This window comes from Apodemus sylvaticus, chromosome 4 (assembly GCF_947179515.1).
Source record: "Apodemus sylvaticus chromosome 4, mApoSyl1.1, whole genome shotgun sequence".
NCBI lineage: Eukaryota > Metazoa > Chordata > Mammalia > Rodentia > Muridae > Apodemus > Apodemus sylvaticus.
The window spans coordinates 62,076,013-62,086,166 of NC_067475.1; positions in this window are offsets into that span (position 1 = coordinate 62,076,013).

Below are 10,154 nucleotides of genomic sequence, written 5' to 3' on the forward strand. Positions count from 1 at the left end.
AAGGCTACAGAGTTTTATTACCTGGCATATTGTAGTTTGGTTAGCCAATTTCCAACTGTTACTTATTCAGCTCCTGTCTAATTTTCATTCACATAAATGAGGCACGCAGACAGTGTCCCTCCCATTTTTTTCCTTCCGATAACTTATCAGAATCTATGGGTTCTGGCCCTTAGGTTCTTTGTTTCTCATGACTACCAGTGGTCGTCGTGAGCCACCATGTGGGTGCCGGGATTTTAATTCATGACCTCCAGAAGAGCAGTCGGTGCTCTTAACTGCTGAGCCATCTCCAGCCCTGCTTTTGATTTTTTGACACAAGGTCTTTCTGTGTAGCTCTGACTGTCCTGGAATTCACTCTGTAGACCAGACTAGCCTTGAACTCACAGAGATCTGCCTGCCTCTGCCTCCTGAGTACTGGATTAAAGGCATGTACCACCGCTGCCCAGCTGCTGAAGTTTTCCAGCTTATCAGAAGTTTGAAGTTTGAGGTACTGAACACAAAAGTCCCCCATGCTGCCGATGAGGTCATCTCTTTCTCCTAGTTCCATTATTATGGTCAACTTCTTGGTTTCATTGGAACTTATTTTGATACGTGAATCAGAGTGACGTGATGGTCTAGCCTTACCTAGTTTTGAATGGGCAGAGCATTTTTCCTCCCCCAGTTGTTCACTACTCATTTTGTCTCCACCAATAAAATGAGCCATCCTGGGCTAGAACTGAGAGCTCAGTGGAATGGCTCACCTGAAGGTAGGTCTTGTGCTTGATCTAAAATGAAAGAGCATCCTAACCTTCAGGCCTTGGGGCTCCACAAGTTTAGGATGCTTCTGGCAGCTCGGGCAGAAAGGTAAGGGTTAAAGGAAATGGACTGGAGGAGACAGGAGACTTCTGTCTGTCATACTTTCTAGAGGAAACAAAGTAGCGAAAAAAAATTACAGATCCTTCCACGTATAGAGTTTGGATATAGCTTGGGCATATTTTCTACATTTCTCTGATGTCTTGCTACAGAATTCATATGTGTTTACATGAATTTTACATTTCCTGAAAGCTTAAAAGAACCGTGAATAAAAAGAGCTGGCTCAGCATTTTCTGCTGCAACAAAACTGACAGCTGTGCAGTTTATAATGGCTTCCTTCACAGAGGTTCTTGCTGTGCTTTCGAACTGGTCTCCTTAATTGCCTTCTGGGACATCACATATTTAACATCAGCTTTAAGTCTGTCAATGGCCAGAAGATTTTACAGAGTGACCCTTGCTGGAAGGTTTTACAGAGTGACCCTTGCTGGAAGGTTCTACAGAGTGACCAACCCTCCGTAACTGTGTCTCTCTGACCCTGAGTGCTTACTGCTGTTCTTCCTTTTTACTTATTTGGATCAGTGAACACATCTGTGAGTGTCTACATTGCTGATTTTCTATTATTTCCTTTAATTTCCTCCTTACCAGGATTAATTAGCACACAGTTATTTCTTACTATTTTTTTATTGACATTCGAGTGTAACTTTTTACAAGTTTTAAGGTTGCCTTTGTCATGGTGGGCACTGTATTTTGATGGTGTTTCTGTCTCCTCTTCTGTTGAGGACTGAGAGTCTGTTTAGTGTTGTTCATAGGCATGTATTTAGGGCTGGACACCGGGGATAGTATAATGGATCAAAGGACTTGACCATCAAGAAGACTGAGTCTGCTTCCTTCAGCGGGCATTGGTTTCCTGGAGCTCTTCAGCTAGGGGTAGGGCCTTGCCAGATTTCCCCATCCACAATGGCAGTCCAGTTGGTACTGTCATGCTGGCCTCCTTCAGGTGACCGGAGTGTTGAGGTGTCCTGATTGCAGCTTGCCTGTCCTGTCCTGAAGATATTTGTCTCAGGGCTGTCGTTGAGGTCTTCCTGCAATCTTTCTACACCCGGTCTGCAGCGTTCCCTGTACCGCAGGCCACAGGATTATGGTGTCGATGCCAGCACATCCCACAGGCATTTTATGATCTGCATTTTTTGATCTGTTGTGGATTTCTGTGCTGGTGTCAATCTACTGAGAACGCAAGCCGTGAGCTACATTAGGCAAGGCCAGTGTGCGCACTGCACATGCAGGCCTAGGCCTGCGGAGACGGTGTGGGCTGGCTTGCCTCTGGAGGAACTCACCAGGCAAGACTGGTTCAGGAGCTAAGGGCCAGAACCAGGCCTGGGAAAATGGAAATGCTGCAGCAGATGAAGTTCTGGTCCTGAAAGTGTGGGAACATAACAGCAGGTAAGGTCCTGGCAGGTGACAGGTCCCCTTTGATTCCCCTGGGACCTACCAAAACACTGTTTTGTTTTTTTTTCACCAAGAGTCTCTGTTATTAAGTTGCAATTCTACAGCAAAGTTAGATACTGAAATATAAATGGAATTAATGAATAAACAAGGAACATCAAAATGCACACAGTCCATTTTCCTTACTCAGGAAATAATCCCCCAGACTGTCAAAAGTCTTTAATTTCTCAGGGCTAGGGATGCAGCTCAGCAGTAGACTACTCGCCTAACATGAGTGAAGTCCTGAGTTCTATCCCCAACACTAAAAATAATAAAATAAATTTTTAAAAAAATGAAAAAGCAGAAAAAGGCCAGGCACTGGTGGCACATGCCTTTAATCCCAGCACTTGGGAGGCAGAGGCAGGCGGATTTCTGAGTTCAAGGCCAGACTGGACTACAGAGTGAATTCCAGGACAGCCAGGGCTACACAGAGAAACTCTGTATCGAAAAACAAAACAAACAAACAAACAAACAAAAATCTTTAATCTCCTATTTAAAAAAATAAATCTGTCAAGGTTTACCTGTTTCCTCACTATATTTTATAGTGTGATTTTCCTTTTTATCTTTGTGACTTATTGCTATTGATGTACACTCATTGTACATGTCTAAGGACATTTCTTTCTTTTTTTTTTCTATTAGATATTTTCTTCATTTACATTTCAAATGTTATCCCCTTTCCTGGTTTCCCCTCTGAAAACCCCTTATCCCATTCCCCCTCCCCCTGCTCACCAACCCACCCACTCCCGCTTCCCTGTCCTGGTATTCCCCTATACTGGGGCATTGAGCCTTCTCAGGGCCAAAGACCTCTCCTCCCTTTGATGTCCAAAGAGGCCATCCTCTGCTACATATGCGGCTGGAACCATGGGTCCCTCCATGTGTACTCTTTGGTTGGTGGTTTAGTCCCTGGGAGCTCTGGGGGCACAGGTTGGTTCATATTGTTGTTCCTCCTATGGGGCTGCAATCCTCTTCAGCTCCTTGAGTCCTTTCTCTAGTTCCTCCATTGGGGACCTTGTGCTCAGATCAGTGGCTGAGAGCAACCACCTCAGTATTTGTCAGGTTCTGGCAGAGCCTCTCAGGAGAGAGCTATATCAGGCTCCTGTCAGCAAGCACTTGTTGGCATCCACAATAGTGTCTGGGTTTGGTGGCTGTACATGGGATGGATCCCCAGGTGGGCAGTCTCTGGATGGTCTTTCTTTCAAGTCTCTGCTCCACCCTTTGTCTCTGTATCTCTTCCCATGGGTATTTTGTTTCCCATTCTAAGAAGGACCAAAGTATCCATACTCCAAAGTATCCATACTTTGGTCTTCCTTCTTCTTGAGCTTCATGTGGTCTGTGAATTGTATCTTGGGTATTCAAAGCTTCTGGGCTAATATCCACTTATCAGTGAGTGCATACCATGTGTGTTCTTTTGTGATTGGGTTACCTCACTCAGGATGATATTTTCTAGTTCTATCCATTTGCCTAAGAATTTCATGAATTCATTTTTTAATAGCTGAGTAGGATAAGGACATTTCTATACAGATATATGCTGTACTTTTTCTATAGCTATATGCCGTACTTTGAGCATAGTCCCCCCCATACCTACACCACCCCCTCATCAGTCCTATGTTGTCCTAGACAGCTTTGCATCCATGTCACGCCATGTGCCTGCATGTGATTTGATGTATCCATATGACATCTCATAAAATCCAGGAAACATAAATGAAAGAAAACAGCCGATGTCTGCCTGAGTCTGAAAAGTCTTGAGGGTCTTGATGGTCTCTGTCCGTCCGAGAGTGAGGCCCTGACTTCACTGGCTTTTGTTTTTCAAACTTCTTTTATCTGGAACATCTTTTCTTTCTAAACTGTCTCACCTACCATTCATGATTTGATATACATGCTTCTTCCATGACTTCCTAGCTAATAATAGTCCAGCACGTGTGTATTTGACTTCTATTTCGCTGCCATCCTACCTTGCAGTTGAGTGCCTCCACCCTGACTAGACACTTTCTATCTCATATGTTGACAACTCTGCTGTGAAATACCAAGTTCAGTGTAGAGTGTCAGTGGATATGGATGCCGTCCGCTGTCCTGAGAGCCTGACTTAAGGCTCTAAAGGGGCAAATGTGAAACCCATTTACCAGAACAATAAAAGCAAGCTATCAGTAGACCCATGAGGACAGATGGCAGTGTTAGTTATATATTCTTCTGTCTACCTTAGCTATCATGTTTCTAGAAGATCTGGGCTCTTCCCTAACTCGGGAGTTATAAACTATATGAAGAATTACTATGTTCTCAGCTCGTGGTGGGAAGCTATTATAACTCTGTAGTAATTTCAGCCATGCCTGGGTAGGTGTATTTCTAACTGGGTCATCTCCATCAACTTGAAGAAGTTATAATAGATGCTTTGGTTGTGGAAGCTTCTAGAAGTATTTAATCAATAGGAGTTATATGTGCTGGCCTGGGCACAGAGCTGCAGGTGTGACTGAGCTATACACCGTTCCCATACTATCCATTTGGAGGGCCCTTTGGCTGCCCTGTGTCAGTCAGTGTAGCCTCTGTCTTTGACTATTGTCTCATTTAATGACTATGTCAGAGCCTGACTACAGAAGTTGAGACTTTATATAATCCTGCTCTTAATTGGACATTAAAAAGGAAACTGAAATCTGATCAGTCCTTCATGCTAAAAGCACAGAAGTCCTTGGAGCCTTCCAGTGTCAGCAGCTGGATACCCAGGGTTATAATATGAGACAAGGTCACTGTTTGAAATGAAACCATGTGAGCTGGAGATAAGGGGCCGCCTCTTTCCTTCTAATGGATACTGTTTTACTCGTTGCTTATGATGGATGGCGGTTGCCATAGTGACAGAGGAAATGCACTGGGAAGCGGTTATGATGGATGCCACATTAGAGAAGTTGAGAAGAGCCTACACATCATTTGCCAGTAGGACTTTTCTGATAGCCTTTCATTGACTAGGGCATGAAGTGTCCTGTTGTCCTTCCTGACGTGAGAGTTATTATGGCGTGTTATCTATGAAGACAGTGCAAGAATCCTACAGTTCTGGGGACCAGCCTGTTCCTGTCTCTCTTCCATTCACCTATGACCCCCAAGAAGTGTAGGCACGGAGACAATACATGGTCCAAGAAAACATTCAGATTATTTTACAGTAAGTTTAGGAAGTAAAGCCACTCGTGAAACAGCTGTCCCATGTGTACCTGCAGTTAGACACTGTCCTGGTTATATTTTATGAGTAGTTTAATCATGACAGCTGACTGGTGCTGGGGCCCATCCTTCATCTCCCCTCCCGGCATCGCGCCATTGTCCTTGGCATAGATGAGCTGACCTTGATCACCTTTATTGAAGGAGTTCCTGTCCAAAGGCCAAGTCTTGTTTTCTTAGCATCAGCTGTAGAGCAAATGCTCTGATAAGCCTGTCTGAGGAGAGAAACACTTTCCTTGGTACTTGACCTTTTCAATCGCTTGTCAACTACAAACACTGTGCTCTCTGAGTGGTGGAGGCCAGAGCTGAGGGTCCACCCTTCTGGTGATGCCCCCAGCACTACTTCTCAGAGATTGTTTATCTCTCCCAGGAAGAACCCAGTATATTCCAGGGTACCCACTGGGGGTACCTGAAGTCCCAAGGGAAAATGTGAACCTTTTTTTTTTTAGTACATTCTTAATTAGGATACTTGAATAGTCCATGTTTAAGCCACTATAACAAAATACTCAACGATGGATAATTTTTTAAAGAAAGTTGTGAAATTCTGGTTCTGGAGGTTCCAGAACATATTAATCACTTATTGCTTCCTTTGATTGAGGACTCTTTGGCAGATGGCATCATGACTGTCACAAAGTGGGACACAAAGCCAGAGTATGGAGAGGAGTCGGGCTTGATCTTCTGTAAAACCTCACTCATGAAAACCAACCCAAGATGCTAGGAGAAAGTCATAAATCCAGCCAAGGACAGTCAGTGTTCCCCAAGACAATGGCCTCCTAGTAGTGCCCGCCTCTTCAGGGCTCCATACTTCCTCTCGGTGTCAGGATAGTGGAGACCATGCTGCTAATGCGTGAGCTTCTATGTGTAAGTTCGGGGGATGCACCTGCCCCTTCCTGTAGCATCACTGATCCCTCTGCTCGGGAAGTCCGAGCACCTGAGCTTCAGGAATCTTATTTACAGAGTACTTACCAAGTCCTCTGAAGAGAGATGGTAGAGGGCAAGAGACCCTCTGGGGGTCGGGCGGTAACATCCAGTTTCCTGTGACCAAAGAGAGAAGATAACGCTGCCCTCCAATGCTTGGGGGGCGGGGGAGGGGGGCGAAGGGAAGTAGCAGAAACATGTTTCCAAAACGTAAGATACTGGGGCAGGCTGGGGGAGAGCTCAGTGGTAGAATGCTTCTCTAGAGCAGGTGAGGCCAACCTAGGGCCAAGGAGGGAACAGTAGGACACAAAGTATCCAAAGATGCAGCTGAAATACTTGAGTCTGTGCCTGGGGCAACTGATGATTTGATGGGTGGGTGGAGCTCCTGAGGTGCTTTTGGCTAGCTCTGTTGCCCTGCTCGCCTCACTCGCCCTGCTCTTCCTGGGCTGCTGTTGGCCACCACAGGCTGGGCTGACTAAACAACAGAAGTGATTCTCCTGAGAGTTTTTCCCTGTGCACACACACACACCTGTTGGGCATCACGTCCCTTTAACAATGAATGATGCCAGCGCTATTGGATTGCCACTTCTGAGAAATCTTTGTTTAACCTAAAGTCACAGGGCTTGCCCTGCCTTTCCTTCTTCTACAAGCTTTAGGGTTTATGTTTTTCACTGAGGTCTGTGAGCCATGTCCAATCTGTCTTTTCAAAAATGACTGGCTTCCTTTCCTGCAGTGGATCCGTGGCTCACCCCACCCATCGCTCTCCCCCATCTGCTGATCAAACCACCTGTTGCATAGCTTTTCTTCAGTGGGTTTGGTTTTGTTTATTCTTTGCCAGAGATCAAATAGTCATATTTGCATATGTCTATGACGGGAAACTTTTATGTTTCCCAGGCATATCCCCATTATGTCCTCCCGTTGGTCTCTGTGGAGTAAGCAATCAGACAGATTTGTCATGGTTCATAAGCAACAATGTGGGGGGGCTCTCCTCTTGTGTGCCCGAGAGTTGAAATTACTAATACCATCAGCCAGGTGTTTCCCCCTGAGTCAGGCATCCCAGAAACTGGGGTGAGCAGGTCAGCAGTTACCAGACGGAGTCAGAAAAAAACTGAGTCAAAAGCTGCTCACTTCCTGAGCCGCTGTCCTCACTGTCTTAATTTCTCCGGTGATAGCAATTTAAAAATAGCCTCGCCTCACGTGACTGGGATGGCATCGTGGATTAGGAAGAGTTTTGAATGAAAATACAATGTTCTTTTTTCCCCTAAATAGACAGAGAGAATTGATTTGAAAATAAAATGTTATCCAAGCCATAACAAGAGCTTCATGGCTTTGATGGCTGTCCTCTATGGAGAAAAGTCTCTGGGCTGATTTCTGGGCTCAGTCCACTAAATGAGGAAAATATAGTAGTGATCTTGTACTTGGATGGACACAGACCTAGGAAGTGTGCCTGCCCCATCCTACACCGAATCGGTTTTCATACTTCCTCTCTTTTTAAACAATTTATCTTTTTTTAAAATTATGTGAACATAGGCACTCACCACCGGTATGAGTGTGGTGTCTATGGCGTCCAGAAGAGGGCGATAGATCTCAGGGAGCGGGAATTACAGGCAGCTGTGAGCTGTTGAATCTAGGTGCCTCGGACCAAACCCGGGTCCTCTGTAAGCAGTACTGACTCTCAACTACTGGGCAATCTCTCCAGCTGGACCTCACAACCTGGCTTTTCCCACTCTCGCTGACCTCCGGCTGTGCACGGAACAGAGCCATTACTGTTAAGTAAGCATCAGATTTCTTTTTTTGTCAGGGGTGCTGCTCTTTCTGGAGTGCTGGGATTATCGCAGTAGCTAGGAAACAGACGGTCAGATGAAGCCATCTGTAGCTTTCACAGAAACAGGACTCTGGGCTCCTAGCATGTTCTCATTGGGCTGTTTTTCAGCATTCCTGCCAGCATTAGGCTGTGAAAGGTGGCTTCCCTCAGGTGCAGACACATCTCCTGTTGCTTTGCTCCTTCTGGGTTAAAGTCAGCTGTGTGTGTGTATGTGTGTGTGTGTGTGTGTGTGTGTGTGTGTTGTGTATGTTCTTGTAAATGTGGAGGTCAGAAGTCAGCCTCAGGTATAGTTCTTTAGATTTCCTCCACTCTGTTTTTTCCAGACAGGGGTGGGTATCTTGCTGGCCTGGAGTTCCCTGCGTAGGCCAGACTGGCTGACCAGCAAGCCCTGGGGTCCTCCTTCCTCCAGCTCCTCAGCCCTAGCATGGATCACTGTATCTGGCATCGTGCACAGGTTCTGGGATTCCAACCTAAACCCCTGCACTTGAACATGCACTTTACCGACTGAGGTATCCCTCCTGTCCTGAAATCACCCCTAGGTCTCACCTTATTCTATTACTACATGCGCTACACTTATTTTAGATTCTGTTAAATGTGTGAATCTGGGAACCCTTTCCTCTGAACCCAGACAAAATGTCAAATGACCTCAGCACAAGAGAAAAAGTTTTCGATGGAATTGTGACAAATGACTCGAGTGATCTGGTGCAAGAGAAAGATGGGACTATGAGCCCCACACGTTACAGGGAGGCCCTCTGCCTTCGGTGGGTGTGACCCCCACACATTACAGGGAGGCCCTCTGCCTTCGGTGGGTGTGACCCCCATACGTTACAGGGAGGCCCTCTGCCTTCGGTGGGTGTGACCCCCACACGTTACAGGGAGGCCCTCTGCCTTCGGTGGGTGTGACCCCCACACGTTACAGGGAGGCCCTCTGCCTTCCATGAACAAAGCGGATTGCATAAGTAGTTATTATTCGCCTGATGTAGTTGTCGTCTCCGAGGTTTACTGCCTCTGTCTGCTAACCTAGGCCTAGTCCTGGAAGCTTCCAACCTCTGTCCAATCTTATCCAGGCCTAGAATGTTTTCAGCCTGAGACTTACTGCTGAAGAATCTCACCCTTTCTAGGTCTTCCCGGGCTCTGGATGGCTAGTTCAAATCAACTGTTCTGGCTCAAACTCCTCTCCAAAATGGCCGATTCAATCTGACTTCTCTCTCAGCCTCTGACTGGATTCTTCTGTTTGGCTCCCACCACTCGATTAGACATCACTTTCAAAATGGGTGTCTCATGCCTCAGAGTGAACATTAGGTTTGGTTTAGGATTTTAGAAATCCTTGAACTGTCTCAGTTAGGAAGGTTCTTGTCTCGAAAGCCTGAGGACGTGAGCTCAGATACCCGGAACCCATTTTAAAAGCTGGGTGCAGAGGCTCATGCCTGTGATCCAGCAATGGTGAAATGGGGGGCAGGGCCCAGAAGGCCTGGAAGCAAGTGGTAACGTTCCCAGGCAACGTAAGACTGTTTCAGGGAACACAGAGAAGGTGCCTGAGGACTGACACCGAGCTCTGGCCCCTGGCCTCTGTGTGCACACTGTGCTACCTGACCCCAATACAAAACTATAAATAAAACGTTGGGACTAGTTAGATAAGCAGACATTAAACATGTTATTGGTTCTTGAAATCTATTACACTTATCTCTCTGTTATTTGTGTATATGTGTGGAGGCACACATGAGGCAGTTGACTCTTTCCTTCTACCATGCGGGTCCTGGGAGGTAGGGAGAGATCGAACTCAAGTCCCCAGGCAGACGCTTATATCTGTTGAGCCATCTCACCTGCCCAGTCCTTACAGTCTGAATTGAGCTAGAGCTGGTTTCCATTTTCAAATTGGCATGTTATGAAAAATGAGGATTTCTATTTCCTGAGGATGGAGGAAAACCTGCGTTAACGAGGA